This window comes from Coregonus clupeaformis, unplaced genomic scaffold (assembly GCF_020615455.1).
Source record: "Coregonus clupeaformis isolate EN_2021a unplaced genomic scaffold, ASM2061545v1 scaf1941, whole genome shotgun sequence".
NCBI lineage: Eukaryota > Metazoa > Chordata > Actinopteri > Salmoniformes > Salmonidae > Coregonus > Coregonus clupeaformis.
The window spans coordinates 37,415-57,776 of NW_025535395.1; the positions used below are offsets into that span (position 1 = coordinate 37,415).

Genomic DNA, 20,362 nt, shown 5'->3' on the forward strand with positions numbered 1-20,362 from the left:
AAAGAGGTGGCTAATAAGTCTGGCTGCACATCTGACTGGCTGACTTACTGCAAATTAAGAAGTTATGTGACTAAACTCAACAAGACTTTGTCCTCAGGCCTGGAGGGAAGTCATTCCACTACCCAAGAATGGTAAAGCGGCCTTTACTGGTTCTAACAGTAGACCTATAAGCTTGCTTCCAGCTCTTAGCAAACTGTTGGAAAAAATGGTGTTTGACCAAATACAATGCTATTTCTCTGTAAACAAATTAACAAAAGACTTTCAGCATGCTTATAGAGAAGGTCACTCAAAATGTACTGCACTGACACAATTGACTGATAATTGGTTAAAAGAAATTGATAATGAGAAGATTGTGGGAGCTGTACTGTTAGATTTCAGTGCAGCCTTTGATATTATTGACCGTAACCTGTTGTTGAAAAAACGTGTGTTATGGCTTTTCAACCTCTGCCATATCGTGGATTCAAAGCTATCTATCTAATAGAACTGAGGGTTTTCTTTAATGGAAGCTTTTCTAATGTCTAACGTGTAAGGTGTGGTGTACCACAGGGCATCTCTCTAGGCCCTCTACTCTTCTATTTTTACCAATGACCTGCCACTGGCATTAAACAAAGCATTTGTCCATGTATGCTGATGATTCAACCCTATACACGTCAGCAACCACAGCCGTGAAATCACTACAACCCTAAACAAAGAGTTGCAGTCTGTTTTAGAATGGGGTGGCCACTAATAAACTGGTCCTGAACATCTCTAAAACTAAGAGCATTGTATTTGGTACAAATCATTCCCTAAGTTCTAGACCTCAGCTGAATCTGGTAATGAATCATGTGGCTGTTGAACAAGTTGAGGAGACTAAATTACTAGGCGTTACCTTAGATTGTAAACTGTCATGGTCAAAACATATAGATTCAGTGATTGTAAAGATTGGGAGAGGTCTGTCCGTAATAAAGAGATGCTCTGCTTTTTTGACACCACACTCCACAAACCAAGTCCTGCAGGCTCTAGTTTTGCCCTATCTTGATTATTGTCCAGTCATGTGGTCAAGTGCTGCAAAGAAATACCTAGTTAAGCTGCAGCTGGTCCAGAACAGAGCAGCACCTAGTTAAGCTGCAGCTGGTCCAGAACAGAGCAGGACCTAGTTAAGCTGTAGCTGGCCCAGAACAGAGCAGGACCTAGTTAAGCTGCCGCTGGCCCAGAACAGAGCAGGACCTAGTTAAGCTGCAGCTGGCCCAGAACAGAGCAGGACCTAGTTAAGCTGCCGCTGGTCCAGAACAGAGCAGGACCTAGTTAAGCTGCAGCTGGTCCAGAACAGAGCAGGACCTAGTTAAGCTGCAGCTGGCACAGAACAGAGCAGGACCTAGTTAAGCTGCAGCTGGCCCAGAACAGAGCAGGACCTAGTTAAGCTGCAGCTGGCCCAGAACAGAGCAGGACCTAGTTAAGCTGCAGCTGGTCCAGAACAGAGCAGGACCTAGTTAAGCTGCAGCTGGTCCAGAACAGAGCAGGAACTAGTTAAGCTGCAGCTGGCCCAGAACAGAGCAGGACCTAGTTAAGCTGCAGCTGGCCCAGAACAGAGCAGGACCTAGTTAAGCTGCAGCTGGCCCAGAACAGAGCAGGACCTAGTTAAGCTGCAGCTGGTCCAGAACAGAGCGGCACGTCTTGCTCTTCATTGTAATCAGAGGATTAATATTAATACTGTGCATGCCAGTCTGTCTTGGCTAAGAGTTGAGGAGAGACTGACTGCGTCACTTCTTGTTATTATAAGAAACATTAATTTGTTGGAAATTCCTAATTGTTTGCATCGTCAACTTACACACAGCACTGACACACACACTTACCCCACCAGACATGCCACCAGGGGTCTTTTCACAGTCCCCAGGTCCAGAACAAATTCAAGGAAGCGTACAGTATTATACAGAGCCATGAGTGCATGGAACTCCCTTCCATCTTATATAGAGCAAGTGAACAGTAAACCTGGTTTAAAAAACAAATAAATCAACACCTCTCCCCAATGTGACCTACTTGTTGTGTGTATGTACTGACATGTATGTGTAACTGATAGATGCACACACACAATACATGCTAATGTTTTTAAATGTACACTACAAGTCAAAAGTTTGGACACACCTACTCATTCAAGGGTTTTTCTTTATTTTTACTATTTTTGAATAATAGTGAAGACATCAAAACGATGAAATAACACATATGGAATCATGTAGTAACCAAATTAGTGTTAAACAAATCTATTTTATATATATCAAAATATATTTTATATTTGAGATTCTTCAAATAGCCATCCTTTGTCTTGATGACAGCTTTGCACACTCATATGTCAACCACCCAGTTTCCCTCTGCTCTCTCTCTCTCTCTCTCTCTCTCTCTCTCTCTCTCTCTCTCTCTCTCTCTCTCTCTCTCTCTCTCTCTCTCTCTCTCTCTCTCTCTCTCTCTCTCTCTCTCTCTCTTTTCTCTCTCCTATCTACCTCCTCTCCTCCCTTGGTTGTGTGTGTGTGGGGTGGGGGGAGGTTAGTCACCACCTGAAAGCCGTCTTTGTAGGAAAAGTCTTTATAAGCTCCTTCCGGATGCCTCCGTACACTCCTTCAGGACGCCTCCGTACACTCGCTCTCTCTCTCTCTCTCACACACACAGCGCCGTTTCAACGGTCACCGTCATCATGAGGACTGGGTTGAGGATAGCGCTGCTGGTGCTGGCGGCTGGGGTGGTGTCACACGCTCAAAAGAAACAACAAAGACAAACGGCACAGTCTGGGACCGACCCATCTCATTCAGCACCAAGAGCCGCGACTCCTGCACCATGGTGGTGTCTGGAGCTGGGGGACCATACCAGGCTCAGGGTCTCCTGTAAGGGCCCCAGCCCACCCCAGACCCAGCCTCAGACTCGCTCCTACTACTGCGACTTCCAGGGGAAACCCAACCTGTGCAGAGCCTACAACACCAACCCCAGACACTACTTTACTCAGATGATGTGGGACATGAGGAAACTGAACCATGCCTGCCAGGGACCCAGTGTCTACAGGTAATATATTAACTGATAGAATATATACAGGTAATATAATCACTATTATAACCCTAACCCTGTGTATACAGGTAATATAATCACTATTATAACCCTAACCCTGTGTATACAGGTAATATAATCACTATTATAATCCTAACCCCACGTATACAGGTAATATAATCACTATTATAACCCTAACCCCACGTATACAGGTAATATAATCACTATTATAACCCTAACCCCACGTATACAGGTAATATAATCACTATTATAACCCTAACCCCACGTATACAGGTAATATAATCACTATTATAACCCTAACCCCACGTATACAGGTAATATAATCACTATTATAACCCTAACCCTGTGTATACAGGTAATATAATCACTATTATAACCCTAACCCCACGTATACAGGTAATATAATCACTATTATAACCCTAACCCCATGTATACAGGTAATATAATCACTATTATAAGCCTAACCCCACGTATACAGGTAATATAATCACTATTATAACCCTAACCCCCACGTATACAGGTAATAATAATCACTATTATAACTCTAACCCCACGTATACAGGTAATATAATCACTATTATAACCCTAACTCCCACGTATACAGGTAATATAATCACTATTATAACCCTAACCCCACGTATACAGGTAATATAATCACTATTATAACCCCAACCCTGTGTATACAGGTAATTTAATCACTATTATAACCCTAACCTCACGTATACAGGTAATATAATCACTATTATAACCCTAACCCTGTGTATACAGGTAATATAATCACTATTATAACCCTAACTCCCACGTATACAGGTAATATAATCACTATTATAACCCTAACCCCACGTATACAGGTAATATAATCACTATTATAACCCTAACCCTGTGTATACAGGTAATATAATCACTATTATAACCCTAACCCCACGTATACAGGTAATATAATCACTATTATAACCCTAACCCCACGTATACAGGTAATATAATCACTATTATAACCCTAACCCCACGTATACAGGTAATATAATCACTATTATAACCCTAACCCTGTGTATACAGGTAATATAATCACTATTATAACCCTAACCCTGTTTATACAGGTAATATAATCACTATTATAACCCTAACCCTGTGTATACAGGTAATATAATCACTATTATAACCCTAACCCCACGTATACAGGTAATATAATCACTATTATAACCCCTAACCCTGTGTATACAGGTAATATAATCACTATTATAACCCTAACCCTGTGTATACAGGTAATATAATCACTATTATAACCCTAACCCTGTGTATACAGGTAATATAATCACTATTATAACCCCTAACCCTGTGTATACAGGTAATATAATCACTATTATAACCCCTAACCCTGTGTATACAGGTAATATAATCTCTATTATAACCCTAACCCTGTGTATACAGGTAATATAATCACTATTATAACCCTAACCCCACGTATACAGGTAATATAATCACTATTATAACCCTAACCCTGTGTATACAGGTAATATAATCACTATTATAACCCTAACCCTGTTTATACAGGTAATATAATCACTATTATAACCCTAACCCTGTGTATACAGGTAATATAATCACTATTATAACCTAACCCCACGTATACAGGTAATATAATCACTAATATAACCCTAACCCTGTGTATACAGGTAATATAATCACTATTATAACCCCTAACCCTGTGTATACAGGTAATATAATCACTATTATAACCCTAATCCCACGTATACAGGTAATATAATCACTATTATAACCCTAACCCTGTGTATACAGGTAATATAATCACTATTATAACCCTAACCCTGTGTATACAGGTAATATAATCACTATTATAACCCTAACCCTGTGTATACAGGTAATATAATCACTATTATAACCCTAAACCCCACGTATACAGGTAATATAATCACTATTATAACTCCTAACCCCACGTATACAGGTAATATAATCACTATTATAACCCTAACCCCACGTATACAGGTAATATAATCACTATTATAACCCCTAACCAACGTATACAGGTAATATAATCACTATTATAACCCTAACCCTGTGTATACAGGTAATATAATCACTATTATAACCCTAACCCTGTGTATACAGGTAATATAATCACTATTATAACCCTAACCCTGTGTATACAGGTAATATAATCACTATTATAACCCTAACCCCACGTATACAGGTAATATAATCACTATTATAACCCTAACCCCTGTATACAGGTAATATAATCACTATTATAACCCTAACCCTGTTTATACAGGTAATATAATCACTATTATAACCCTAACCCCACGTATACAGGTAATATAATCACTATTATAACCCCTAACCCTGTGTATACAGGTAATATAATCACTATTATAACCCTAACCCCACGTATACAGGTAATATAATCACTATTATAACCCTAACCCCACGTATACAGGTAATATAATCACTATTATAACCCTAACCCCACGTATACAGGTAATATAATCACTATTATAACCCTAACCCTGTGTATACATGTAATATAATCACTATTATAACCCTAACCCCACGTATACAGGTAATATAATCACTATTATAACCCTAACCCTGTGTATACAGGTAATATAATCACTATTATAACCTAACCCTGTGTATACAGGTAATATAATCACTATTATAACCCTAACCCCACGTATACAGGTAATATAATCACTATTATAACCCTAACCCCACGTATACAGGTAATATAATCACTATTATAACCCTAACCCTGTTTATACAGGTAATATAATCACTATTATAACCCTAACCCCACGCTTCCTGTAGTCCACGATCAGCTCCTTTGTCTTGCTGACGTTGAGGGAGAGGTTATTGTCCTGGCACCACACGGCCAGGTCTCTGACCTCCTCCCTCTAGGCTGTCTCACTGTTGATCCGACCTACCACCGTTGTGTCGTCTGCAAACTTAACGATGGCGTTGGAGTGGTGCGCGTTCACACAGCCGTGGGTGAACAGGGAGTACAGGAGGGGACTAAGCATGCACCCCTGGGGGGCCCCTATGTTGAGGGTCAGGAGGGGACTAAGCACGCACCCATGAGGGGCCCCTATGTTGAGGGTCAGGAGGGGACTAAGCATGCACCCATGAGGGGCCCCTATGTTGAGGGTCAGGAGGGGACTAAGCACGCACCCCTGAGGGGCCCCTATGTTGAGGGTCAGGAGGGGACTAAGCATGCACCCCTGAGGGGCCCCTATGTTGAGGGTCAGGAGGGGACTAAGCATGCACCCATGAGGGGCCCCTATGTTGAGGGTCAGGAGGGGACTAAGCATGCACCCATGGGGGGCCCCCTATGTTGAGGGTCAGGAGGGGACTAAGCATGCACCCAGAGGGGGCCCCTATGTTGAGGGTCAGGAGGGGACTAAGCACGCACCCATGAGGGGCCCCTATGTTGAGGGTCAGGAGGGGACTAAGCACGCACCCATGAGGGGCCCCTATGTTGAGGGTCAGGAGGGGACTAAGCACGCACCCATGAGGGGCCCCTATGTTGAGGGTCAGGAGGGGACTAAGCACGCACCCATGAGGGGCCCCTATGTTGAGGGTCAGGAGGGGACTAAGCACGCACCCATGAGGGGCCCCTATGTTGAGGGTCAGGAGGGGACTAAGCATGCACCCATGAGGGGCCCCTATGTTGAGGGTCAGAGGGGACTAAGCATGCACCCCTGAGGGGCCCCTATGTTGAGGGTCAGGAGGGGACTAAGCATGCACCCCTGAGGGGCCCCTATGTTGAGGGTCAGGAGGGGACTAAGCATGCACCCATGAGGGGCACCTATGTTGAGGGTCAGGAGGGGACTAAGCATGCACCCATGAGGGGCCCCTATGTTGAGGGTCAGGAGGGGACTAAGCATGCACCCATGGGGGGCCCCTATGTTGAGGGTCAGGAGGGGACTAAGCATGCACCCATGAGGGGCCCCTATGTTGAGGGTCAGGAGGGGACTAAGCACGCACCCATGGGGGGCCCCTATGTTGAGGGTCAGGAGGGGACTAAGCACGCACCCATGAGGGGCCCCTATGTTGAGGGTCAGGAGGGGACTAAGCACGCACCCAGAGGGGCCCCTATGTTGAGGGTCAGGAGGGGATTAAGCACGCACCCCTGAGGGGCCCCTATGTTGAGGGTCAGGAGGGGACTAAGCATGCACCCCCTGAGGGGCCCTATGTTGAGGGTCAGGAGGGGACTAAGCATGCACCCATGAGGGGCCCCTATGTTGAGGGTCAGGAGGGGACTAAGCATGCACCCATGAGGGGCCCCTATGTTGAGGGTCAGGAGGGGACTAAGCATGCACCCATGGGGGGCCCCTATGTTGAGGGTCAGGAGGGGACTAAGCATGCACCCATGAGGGGCCCCTATGTTGAGGGTCAGGAGGGGACTAAGCACGCACCCATGGGGGCCCCTATGTTGAGGGGTCAGGAGGGGACTAAGCACGCACCCATGAGGGGCCCCTATGTTGAGGGTCACGAGGGGACTAAGCACGCACCCATGAGGGGCCCCTATGTTGAGGGTCAGGAGGGGACTAAACATGCACCCATGAGGGGCCCCTATGTTGAGGTTCAGGAGGGGACTAAGCATGCACCCATGAGGGGCCCCTATGTTGAGGGTCAGGAGGGGACTAAGCATGCACCCATGAGGGGCCCCTATGTTGAGGGTCAGGAGGGGACTAAGCATGCACCCATGAGGGGCCCCTATGTTGAGGGTCAGGAGGGGACTAAGCATGCACCCATGGGGGGCCCCTATGTTGAGGGTCAGGAGGGGACTAAGCATGCACCCATGAGGGGCCCCTATGTTGAGGGTCAGGAGGGGACTAAGCACGCACCCATGGGGGGCCCCCTATGTTGAGGGTCAGGAGGGGACTAAGCATGCACTCCATGAGGGGCCCCTATGTTAAGGGTCAGGAGGGGACTAAGCACGCACCCATGAGGGGGCCCCTATGTTGAGGGTCAGGAGGGGACTAAGCATGCACCCCTGAGGGTCCCCTATGTTGAGGGTCAGGAGGGGACTAAGCATGCACCCATGAGGGGCCCCTATGTTGAGGGTCAGGAGGGGACTAAGCATGCACCCATGAGGGGCCCCTATGTTGAGGGTCAGGAGGGGACTAAGCACGCACCCATGAGGGGCCCCTATGTTGAGGGTCAGGAGGGGACTAAGCATGCACCCATGAAGGGGCCCCTATGTTGAGGGTCAGGAGGGGACTAAGCATGCACCCATGAAGGGCCCCTATGTTGAGGGTCAGGAGGGGACTAAGCATGCACCCATGAGGGGCCCCTATGTTGAGGGTCAGCGTGGCGGACGTGTTGTTGCCTACCTTCAAATCAAGCTTTATTTATACAGCGCATTTCAGACATGAATGCAACTCAATGCGCTTCACAGGAAAAAAACGAACAAATTAAAAACAATGAAAATAAACATAATTATTTACTACACAACAAACATAAGAGAATAAAATGTTTAAAGAATAACAATCAAACCTAAAAAGCAGCCTGAGGAAAAGAAAAGCTAAAAATATGTGTTTTAAGATCTCTTTGAAATATGTCCATAGTTTCGGCCCCTCTCAGGTTCTCTGGCAGGCTGTTCCTGTCCCCAGTTTCGGCCCCCCTCAGGTTCTCTGGCAGGCTGTTCCTGTCCCCAGTTTCGGCCCCTCTCAGGTTCTCTGGCAGGCTGTTCCTGTCCCCAGTTTCGGCCCCTCTCAGGTTCTCTGGCAGGCTGTTCCTGTCCCCAGTTTCGGCCCCTCTCAGGTTCTCTGGCAGGCTGTTCCTGTCCCCAGTTTCGCGCCTCTCAGGTTCTCTGGCAGGCTGTTCCTGTCCCCAGTTTCGGCCCCTCTCAGGTTCTCTGGCAGGCTGTTCCTGTCCCCAGTTTCGGCCCCTCTCAGGTTCTCTGGCAGGCTGTTCCAGAGGCTGGGTGTCATAGTAACTAAAGGTCTCTTGGTCCTGGGCTTTGGGATAGTTAGAAGGACAGTAATGGTTTTCTTGGGTAGACCAGACAGGAGAGCATTACAGTAGTCAAGCCTGCTTGTAATAAAAGCATGGATGAGTCTCTCTGTGTCGGCCTGAGATAGAAACGGCCGCACCTTGGCAATGTTCCTCAGGTGGTAAAAAGCTGTTTTGGTCACATTCCTAATGTGTGATTCGAATTTGAGTTCAGAATCTAAAATAACGGCTGGGTTCTTTACCTGGTGTTTTATCTTTATTGCCCGTGAATTAAAATGTGCGGCCAGATTCTCTCTCTGTGCTTTGGCTCCAACAATAAGTACCTTGGTCTTGTCTTGATTTAGCTGGAGGAAGTTGTGAGCCATCCAAGTATTTAAATCACGAATACAGTCTAAAATCTATGGAGGACTAAAAGTGCCACAATTAAATAAATAAATACACCATTAAAATAATTACTTAAATGTGTCATTAATTAATTAAAATTAGAATTAAATACATAAATGTGTTATTAAATGTGTCATTAATTAATTCAAATACCGATTCATTTTATGTAAAATACATATATAATTATTTCACTATTTACATTTACATTTCATGATCCTGCATTGCAGTGATTCATGAATTACTTAAAACTGTCAAACTGACCCATCAAAGTCAGTGGGCGGGGCTAACGCGAATCTAGTCTGATCCATTGCTTTGGTCTGAAGTAGAGTAGGCCAACCTGGATAGAGACAATGGAGGATCTCCGTGAACTTTCCAGGGAGTTGGTTAGAGACATTTTAAACTTAGCAGAGGATGTAGAAGCAGGACCTGCTGACCCAGAGCATGTAGCTAGTAAAGCAGAGGAACTTATTGAAGTTGTTGGAGTCATTTCCGCACTTTCCGACGAAGATATCGACCACAGAGTGATTGCAAATCTAGAAGAAGTTGTCCACCGCTTCTCTAGTACCAGGCACTTCAGGCCCAACACACACAGGGACCGGGCGTTTGGCGCTTTGACATACCGAGTGCAGTTCTGGAGCATCAACTTCTTTGTGGAGTTCCCGCAGTTCAAATTGCAGCGATGTTCGGTGTGTCAAAGAGGACCATCAGGAGGCGATGCAACAATACAGTTTAAGGTATTTACACTAAATTCATGAGTTTTCTGTTTATGAATTGCTGCTCTCATACACTCGGAAAGAATATGACGCGTTTAAGGTAACATTACTTGATGTTGTGTTTTTCTTGTTTGTACAGAAAGACAGATCTCTATTCAGCTGTGAATGATGAGGAGTTAGACCGTATTGTAAGTGAAATTCACAGAAGTCATCCAAACACCGGCTACAAGCTAATGCGTGGTCACCTGAATGCAAGAGGTGTGCATGTTCCAAGTGAGTAGATAATAATATGGGCATTATTTAAATGTATTTTTAATTTGGAGCTCTGCCCCTTTGAAAGGTGAAGGAAGCCCGCTTATGGAAAGACATCGCCTCTGAGATGTAGAATGTGTAGAAGAAATGTGAAGAGAAACACACATTTCAGGACGGCTGACTTGTATCATCAGGATAGACATGTCCTGTGATTTTTAGCCTCCTGTTTAATAGAGGTGGAACAATATCTGACAGTAATATTCTCAGCTGTCCGGATGTGCCCCTGCTGTAAAGGGTATAATATAATCATAGAAAAGCAAAATATCATAGGAGGCAAAAATCTCAGGTCATCTCTGTTCGAGCATGTGGTATCTATCTATCTATCTATCTATCTATCTATCTATCTATCTATCTATCTATCTATCTATCTATCTATCTATCTATCTATCTATCTATCTATCTATCTATCTATCTATCTATCTATCTATCTATCTATCTATATATGTGTGTATATATATGTATATGTGTATATATATGTATATGTGTATATATATGTATATATATGTGTGTATGTATATATATATATATAAATATATATATATATATATAAATATATGTATGTGTATATATATGTATGTATATGTATGTATATATATATAAATATATATATGTATGTATGTATGTATGTATGTATATATATATATATATATATATATGTATATGTATATATAATTTTTATATATGTGTATATATATGTGTATGTATATATATATATATATATACATACATATATATACATATATATATATATATATATATATATATATATATATATATATATATATATATATATATATATATATATATATGTATGTATATGTACAATATCTGACAGTAAAGTACATTTTTGAAGCTGTGGTGGTTCTGTAATAGTTGACTGTTTTCACACATTATTTATTTTATTATGACACCACTATATCCTCAAAATAAGTAGCCAGTGAGTGTGTGGTTATTCATTTTAAATTCCTCCCCTCAGTCTCAAGACTGCAAGAGTCTTTACGCAGAGTCAATGCAGAGGGAGTCTACATGAGACGTCTGAGGCTGCGTGTATTAAGGCGACGGCAGTATTTTGTTCCTGGCCCAAACTCTTTGTGGCATATAGATGGCCACCATAAGCTTATCAGGTCAGTGATATTAGCAGATAAACAATGCATCTTTCTATATGTTTCATTACAATTGTTATACAATAAAGTTATATTTTTTCATGTGTTTGCAACAGGTGGAGATTTGTTGTCCACGGTGGGGTGGATGGATTCAGTCGTTTAGTGGTCTACCTGACTGTGGCCGGCAATAATAGAGCTCATACGGTCTTACAGAGCTTTATCGCCGCTGTTGAGCAGTATGGGCTGCCATCAAGGGTACGGTCTGACAAAGGGGGGGAGAATGCAGATGTAGCAGAATTCATGATCAGAAGCAGAGAGTACCGACAGGAATTCACACATCACAGGCAGAAGTGTCCACAATCAGCGGTAAAGAAATATGTTTGGCAACTAGGCTCACACAACTAACATACTAGTTGAATGTACTTTAGCATATGTCATAAATTAACAATTTCTCAATTTTATCCTAAACACAGAATAGAGAGGATGTGGAGAGATGTTTATGAACATGCCCTGGACCTCTTCTATCAGATCTTTACTTAATTGGAAGATCAGGAGACACTGAATCCAGACAATGAAGTCCATCTTTTCGCTCTGCACCGGATTTTCCTTCCACTGGTTCAGCAAAGCCTCGACTCTTTTCGAGATGCTTGGAACTTCCACGGTCTTAGAACTGAAAGGAATCAGTCACCACAGCAACTCTGGAGAAGTTACAGAGAGCAAGGCCCTGAGGAGGATCCTACTGAGGTTAACAATGAACTTTAAACACTTTCTTAAAATTGTTTCCCCAAAGGAATTATGGGAGAAAAAAATGGTGCTAAATGTGATACTTTAAATGAAACATTTACTATAGATTATTGTCTCTTTAAAATCTCCCGAGCTTTTAAAGATCAACCTGTGAGCTGTAGTTTCTACAGTGCATACTATGCAAAGCTGTATTATTTTAAAAAACTGAATAAGTAACATTTCATTTCTCACTGCCTTGGTGACCAAAAATAACAATCTTGTGTAAGGACATGTCAAACTAGTTTTAAGTACAAGACTGATTATGCTTGTCATCCATTCAGGTTCCTGAAGAATATGGGATCGATTGGAACGGACCTCACTGCCTTCATCGAGGCACTGTGTCAGTCCCCGAGGTTCAGCTGGCCCGTGAGCTCTCAGATGAAGAGGTTGCAATTTTGCCAGCTCCAGGAGTTTCTGTTACTGATGCACTTAGACTATATGTAGAGACTGTGGAAGTGTTATCAAGAATCTTAGACTGATGTCCAACCCATGTTTTTATTTGTTGTGTTAGAACAAGCAAGGAAAAAACTGAAAGTTTACTTTCCTTTTAAAAAGAAAGGAAAAAAAGCTGTTTCTTTGAAGCTTCCTGTCTCATTATGGTCCACAGAATGACTAACATGAATGCTGTACTGTTAGCACTGAAGGTGCAGAACAGTTTGATTTTAGTAAATGGAAGAAAAAAAAGTCAACTACTGCACAGTGTGTTAATGTTTTCAAAGACACTGAACTTGTGTCAATTCATCTGAACTGTGTATGCATTGACATTAGGGCTGGGCAATATGGAGAAAATCAAATATCACATTTTTGACCTAACACCTTGATGTCGATATTGCAACGATATTGTAAGGTTGACAATTGGTGCATTCACAAAAAAAAATGTTAATTGTTAAAATGTTAATAAACACAATAAAGTGCTTTATAAAAATCCATTAAAACTCTAGTACTTAAACTCTCGTGTTAACATAACAAGCCAGGGTTCACAACACATTCTATAATTTCAACAAGTACAGCGATGAATTCTGTCACTTAACCAGCAGGAACTCACTGCATGGAGTAGAAGTTTGTTATGTAGCCATCTCCGATTTGTTTTGGTGACTGGCGGAAGATCCCAAGACATGGAAAGATCTGAAACTGTGTCCTTCTGTTCCGGTGTAAGATCTTCATGTTCAAGCTAGAATTAAGACCATACAAGTTATTATATCTGCCCAAGCAATATTTTTACATGGCAAAGTTTCTTTTAGGTTACATACCAGTTCTATGATGCTCCTGATGTGCAGATCAGGACAGTCTTCTGTAACAACAGTAGCCATTTCAGGGTCCCCATTGAACAGTACATGAATTACAGCAGGACTTAGTCCTGTGACATGGGGACCATCATGCAGAAAGGTGTGGCCCAACATCCTTCCTGCAACCCGGAAGAGGTTGCTTTCAATAAGTGCCTCTGATGCTGCTGGAACAAGATGGTCAGGTTCACCCTCAAATAGCAGTGTTCGGCCCATTCCTCCTGTAAAGTACCAAGAGAGCAGGGAATAAAGTCACAACAATTAACCTCTTAAATACATTAAATAAAAATGTATGATAGATAGATAGATATATGAATAGCGCCTCCCAGTGTATTGGAATGTGTTCAGTAGCTCTGCATCAATCCATTATCCGGAATTGATTTGTCTTGGCTTGATGCAGAGGGTAACCAATCAGGCGTTAGGTTCCGCCTACCAACTTTTGATGGGTCAGTTTGACAGTTTTAAGTAATTCAGGAAGCACTCCAACGCAGGACCATGAAATGTAAATGTAAATAGTGAAATTATTATATATGTATTTTACATAAAATGAATCGGTATTTGAATTAATTAATGACACATTTAATAACACATTTATGTATTTAATTCTAATTTTAATTAATTAATGACACATTTAAGTAATTATTTAATGGTGTATTTATTTATTTAATTGTGGCACTTTTAGTCCTCCATAAAAATCCTCTGGTGACACAGAAATGTAAAGTTGTGTGTCGTCTGCGTAGCAGTGAAAACCAATGCTGTGCTGTCTGATACTGCTGCCAAGGGGTAACATATATAAACTGAACAGTACCGGACCCAAAATCTAACCTTATGGAACGCCACATGGAATATCTATTTTCTCTTGAGTTTTGTTCACCAAGGGTGACAAAAAACTCTCAACCGGTTAAATAGGTCCTGAACCCATTTACAACTGGACCGGAGAGGCCAACCACCTCTCCAGTCTGTCCAGAAGGACATCATGGTCAACAGAGGCCAACCCACCTCTCCTGTCTGTCCAGAAGGACATCATGGTCAACAGAGGCCAACCCACCTCTCCAGTCTGTCCAGAAGGACATCATGGTCAACAGTGTCAAATGCAGCACTTAAATCCAAGAGTACAAGGACAGAGAGCTGTTTGGCATCTGTGTTGGCTCTAAGATAATTTATCACTTTAACTAAAACTGTCTCAGTGCTGTGGTGGGCACAAAAACCAGATTGGAATTTTTCTAATATACATTTTTAAAATTTTTTTTGCTGTTTGAAAACCAATTACTGCAGAATTTTGCTTAACAATGGAAGGTTGGTCGAGAATTGCTAAGAGCTGAAGAATCTATACTGAACAAAAATATAAACCAACATGCAACAATTTCAACGATTTTACTGAGTTACAGTTCATATGAGGAAATCAGTCAATTGAAATAAATTGAAATAAATAAATGTGGCCCTAATCTATGGATTTCACATGATTGGGCAGGGGTGCAGCCATGGGTGTCCGGAACAGCTGGTGCTCTCGTGCATGGTTCAGTGTTGCCGGCCTCGAAACGAGCATAGAAGGCAATTAGCTCATCTGATAGGCTTGAGTCACTGGGCAGCTTGCGGATGGTTTTCCCTTCGTAATCAGTGATAGTTTGCAAGCCCTGCCACATCCGACAAGCATCAGAGCCAATGTAGTATGATTCAATCTTAATCCTGTATTGACTCTTTGCCTGTTTGATGGTTCGTCTGAGGGCATAGCAGGATTTCGTATATGTCACGATCGTTATACACAGCGGACCAAGGCGCAGCGTGATATGCGTACATCTTTTTAATAGTGTACTGGCAACATGATACAAAATATACCACACCTTCAGTACCAGTCACTATATACCACACCTACAGAACCAGTCACTATATACCACACCTACAGAACCAGTCACTATATACCACACCTACAGCACCAGTCACTATATACCACACCTACAGCACCAGTCACTATATACCACACCTACAGCACCAGTCACTATATACCACACCTACAGAACCAGTCACTATATACCACACCTACAGTACCAGTCACTATATACCACACCTACAGAACCACACCTACAGAACCAGTCACTATATACCACACCTACAGAACCAGTCACTATATACCACACCTACAGAACCAGTCACTATATACCACACCTACAGAACCAGTCACTATATACCACACCTACAGAACCAGTCACTATATACCACACCTACAGTACCAGTCACTATTTACCACACCTACAGCACCAGTCACTATATACCACACCTACAGAACCACACCTACAGTACCACACCTACAGTACCAGTCACTATATACCACACCTACAGCACCAGTCACTATATACCACACCTACAGAACCAGTCACTATATACCACACCTACAGTACCAGTCACTATTTACCACACCTACAGCACCAGTCACTATATACCACACCTACAGTACCACACCTACAGCACCAGTCACTATATACCACACCTACAGAACCAGTCACTATATACCACACCTACAGAACCAGTCACTATATACCACACCTACAGAACCAGTCACTATATACCACACCTACAGAACCAGTCACTATATACCACACCTACAGAACCAGTCACTATATACCACACCTACAGAACCAGTCACTATATACCACACCTACAGTACCAGTCACTATTTACCACACCTACAGCACCAGTCACTATATACCACACCTACAGTACCAGTCACTATATACCACACCTACAGTACCAGTCACTATATACCACACCTACAGCACCAGTCACTATATACCACACCTACAGAACCACACCTACAGTACCAGTCACTATTTACCACACCTACAGAACCAGTCACTATATACCACACCTACAGAACCAGTCACTATATACCACACCTACAGTACCAGTCACTATTTACCACACCTACAGCACCAGTCACTATATACCACACCTACAGTACCAGTCACTATATACCACACCTACAGTACCAGTCACTATATACCACACCTACAGCACCAGTCACTATTTACCACACCTACAGAACCAGTCACTATATACCACACCTACAGAACCAGTCACTATATACCACACCTACAGTACCACACCTACAGTACCAGTCACTATATACCACACCTACAGTACCAGTCACTATTTACCACACCTACAGAACCAGTCACTATATACCACACCTACAGAACCAGTCACTATATACCACACCTACAGTACCACACCTACAGAACCAGTCACTATATACCACACCTACAGTACCACACCTACAGCACCAGTCACTATATACCACACCTACAGAACCAGTCACTATATACCACACCTACAGCACCAGTCACTATATACCACACCTACAGAACCACACCTACAGTACCAGTCACTATTTACCACACCTACAGAACCAGTCACTATATACCACACCTACAGAACCAGTCACTATATACCACACCTACAGAACCAGTCACTATATACCACACCTACAGAACCAGTCACTATATACCACACCTACAGAACCAGTCACTATATACCACACCTACAGTACCAGTCACTATTTACCACACCTACAGCACCAGTCACTATATACCACACCTACAGTACCAGTCACTATATACCACACCTACAGTACCAGTCACTATATACCACACCTACAGAACCAGTCACTATATACCACACCTACAGTACCAGTCACTATTTACCACACCTACAGTACCACACCTACAGTACCAGTCACTATATACCACACCTACAGTACCAGTCACTATATACCACACCTACAGAACCAGTCACTATATACCACACCTACAGAACCAGTCACTATATACCACACCTACAGCACCAGTCACTATATACCACACCTACAGAACCACACCTACAGAACCAGTCACTATATACCACACCTACAGTACCAGTCACTATTTACCACACCTACAGAACCAGTCACTATATACACACCTACAGAACCAGTCACTATATACCACACCTACAGTACCAGTCACTATATACCACACCTACAGACCAGTCACTATATACCACACCTACAGAACCAGTCACTTATACCACACCTACAGACACATACCACACCTACAGAACCAGTCACTATATACCACACCTACAGAACCAGTCACTATATACCACACCTACAGAACCAGTCACTATACTACCACCTACAGAACCAGTCACTATATACCACACCTACAGAACCAGTCACTATATACCACACCTACAGAACCAGTCACTATATACCACACCTACAGATACCAACCTACAGTACCAGTCACTATATACCACACCTACAGTACCAGTCACTATAAGTACCACACCTACAGTACCAGTCACTATATACCACACCTACAGTACCAGTCACTATATACCACACCTACAGCACCAGTCACTATATACCACACCTACAGAACCAGTCACTATATACCACACCTACAGTACCAGTCACTATTTACCACACCTACAGCACCAGTCACTATATACCACACCTACAGCACCAGTCACTATATACCACACCTACAGCACCAGTCACTATATACCACACCTACAGAACCAGTCACTATATACCACACCTACAGAACCAGTCACTATATACCACACCTACAGAACCAGTCACTATATACCACACCTACAGCACCAGTCACTATATACCACACCTACAGAACCACACCTACAGCACCAGTCAAACAGTACCACACCTACTAATCCCAGGGTTTGTCTTTATTTTTACTATTTGTAACATTGTAGAATTATAGTGAAGACATCAGAACTATGAAATAACACACATGGAATCATGTAGTAACCAAAAAAGTGTTAAACAAATCAAAATATATTTTATATTTGAGATTCTTCAAATAGCCACCCTTTGCCTTGATGACAGCTTTGTGTGTATAATGTGTTTGTGTATATAATGTGTGTATATAATGTGTGTATAATATGTATATAATGTGTGTATAATGTGTATATATATTGTGTGTGTATGTGTGTGTCTAATGTGTGTGTGTAGATAATGTGTGTTTAATGTGTGTACATAATGTGTGTGTATAATGTGTCACAATCAATAACTGATCATTGATGGATCCCCAGGCCTCTGATGTGTAAGAAGGGGTCGGATGAGGCTCAGATGACCTTTCTGGCCTCCTGGCCCAAGCACACCACTCCTAAACCGGCTAAGACAGGCCAGGTCCAGCGCAAACCAGCCCCCAGCCCAGCCCAAGGTCCCCAAGGTCCCCAGCATCCCCCGCCCAGTCAAGCCCCAGCCCCAGCCCCATCCAGGGAAGGGAACCGTTGGGAAGAAGCCCACCTCCAGGCCCACCACCAGGCCCACCACCAGGCCCAAGAGAAGCAGGCGAGGCCAAAGCAGCACGCCTGGCTAATTGAGTACTGCTGGAAGAGCTTCCATGGGATCTGTACCTACTTAATCAGCTGGTTCCAGAACTGAGGTACAGTGCCTTCAGAAAGTATTCACACCCCTTGACTTTATCCACATTTTGTTGTGTTACAGCCTGAATTTAAAATGGATTACATTTAGATGTTTTGTCACTGGCCTACACACAATCCTCCATAATATCAAAGTGGAATTGTGTTTTTCAAAGTTTTTACAAATTAATTAAAAATGAAAATCTGAAATGTCTTCAGTCAATAAGTATTCAACCCCTTTGTTATGGCAAGTCTTAATAAGTTCAGGAGTAAAAATGTGCATGGACACTGTGTGTAATAATAGTATTTAACATGATTTTTGAATGACTACCTCATCTCTCTACCCCACACATACAATTATCTGTAAGGTCCCTCAGTCAAGCAGGGAATTTCAAACACAGATTCAACCACAAAGACCAGGGAGGTTTTCCAATGCCTTGCAAAAAGTAGACAATGAATATCCCTTTGAGCATGGTGAAGTTATTAATTACACTTTGGATGGTGTATCAATAGATACAGGTGTCCTTCCTAACTCAGTTGCTGGAGAGGAAGGAAACCCCTCAGGGATTTCAACATGAGGCCAATGGTGACTTTAAAACAGTTACAGAGTTTAATGGCTGTGATAGGAGAAAACAACATTGTAGTTACTCCACAATACTGACCTAATTGACAGAGTGAGAAGAAAGCTTGTACAGAATACAACTATTCCCAAACATGCATCCTGTTTGCAACAAGGCACTAAAGTAATACTGCAAAACGTGTTACTTAATTAACTTTCTGTCCTGAATAGAATTATGTTTGTGAAAAAATCCAATACAACACATTACTGAGTAGCACGCTCATATATTTTCAAGCATAGTGGTGGCTGCATCATGTTATGGGTATGCTTGTAATCGTTAATGACTAGGGAGTTTTTCAGGATAAAATAGAAATGGAATGGAGCTAAGCACAGGCAAAATCCTAGAGGAAAATCTGGTTCAATCTGCTTTCCACCAGACACTGGAGATGAATTCACCTTTCAGCAGGACCAATAACCTAAAACACAAGGCCAAATCTACACTGGACTTGCTTATTAAGAAGACAGTGAATGTTCCTGAGTGGCAACACCTGAAAATGGTTGTCTAGCAATGACCAACAACCAATTTGTCAGAGCTTGAAGAATTCTGAAAAGAATAATGGGCAAATGTTGCACAATCCAGACTCTTGGAGACTTACCCAGAAAGACTCCCAGCTGTAATCTCTGCCAAAGGTGCTGCTACAAAGTATTGACTCAGGGGTCTTGAATACTTCTACGTAAATGAGATATTTCTGTATTTCATTTTCAATTGATGTGCAAAGCGTTTCTAAAAATGTGTTT

At 42.6% G+C, this 20,362-nt stretch overlaps 1 pseudogene; it reads left to right on the forward strand.

Annotated features, from left to right (window-relative positions):
* Positions 1 to 266: 266 nt before the first annotated feature.
* On the forward strand, positions 267 to 19,027 carry LOC123487973 (annotated as a pseudogene).
* The last annotated feature ends 1,335 nt before the right edge of the window (positions 19,028 to 20,362 follow it).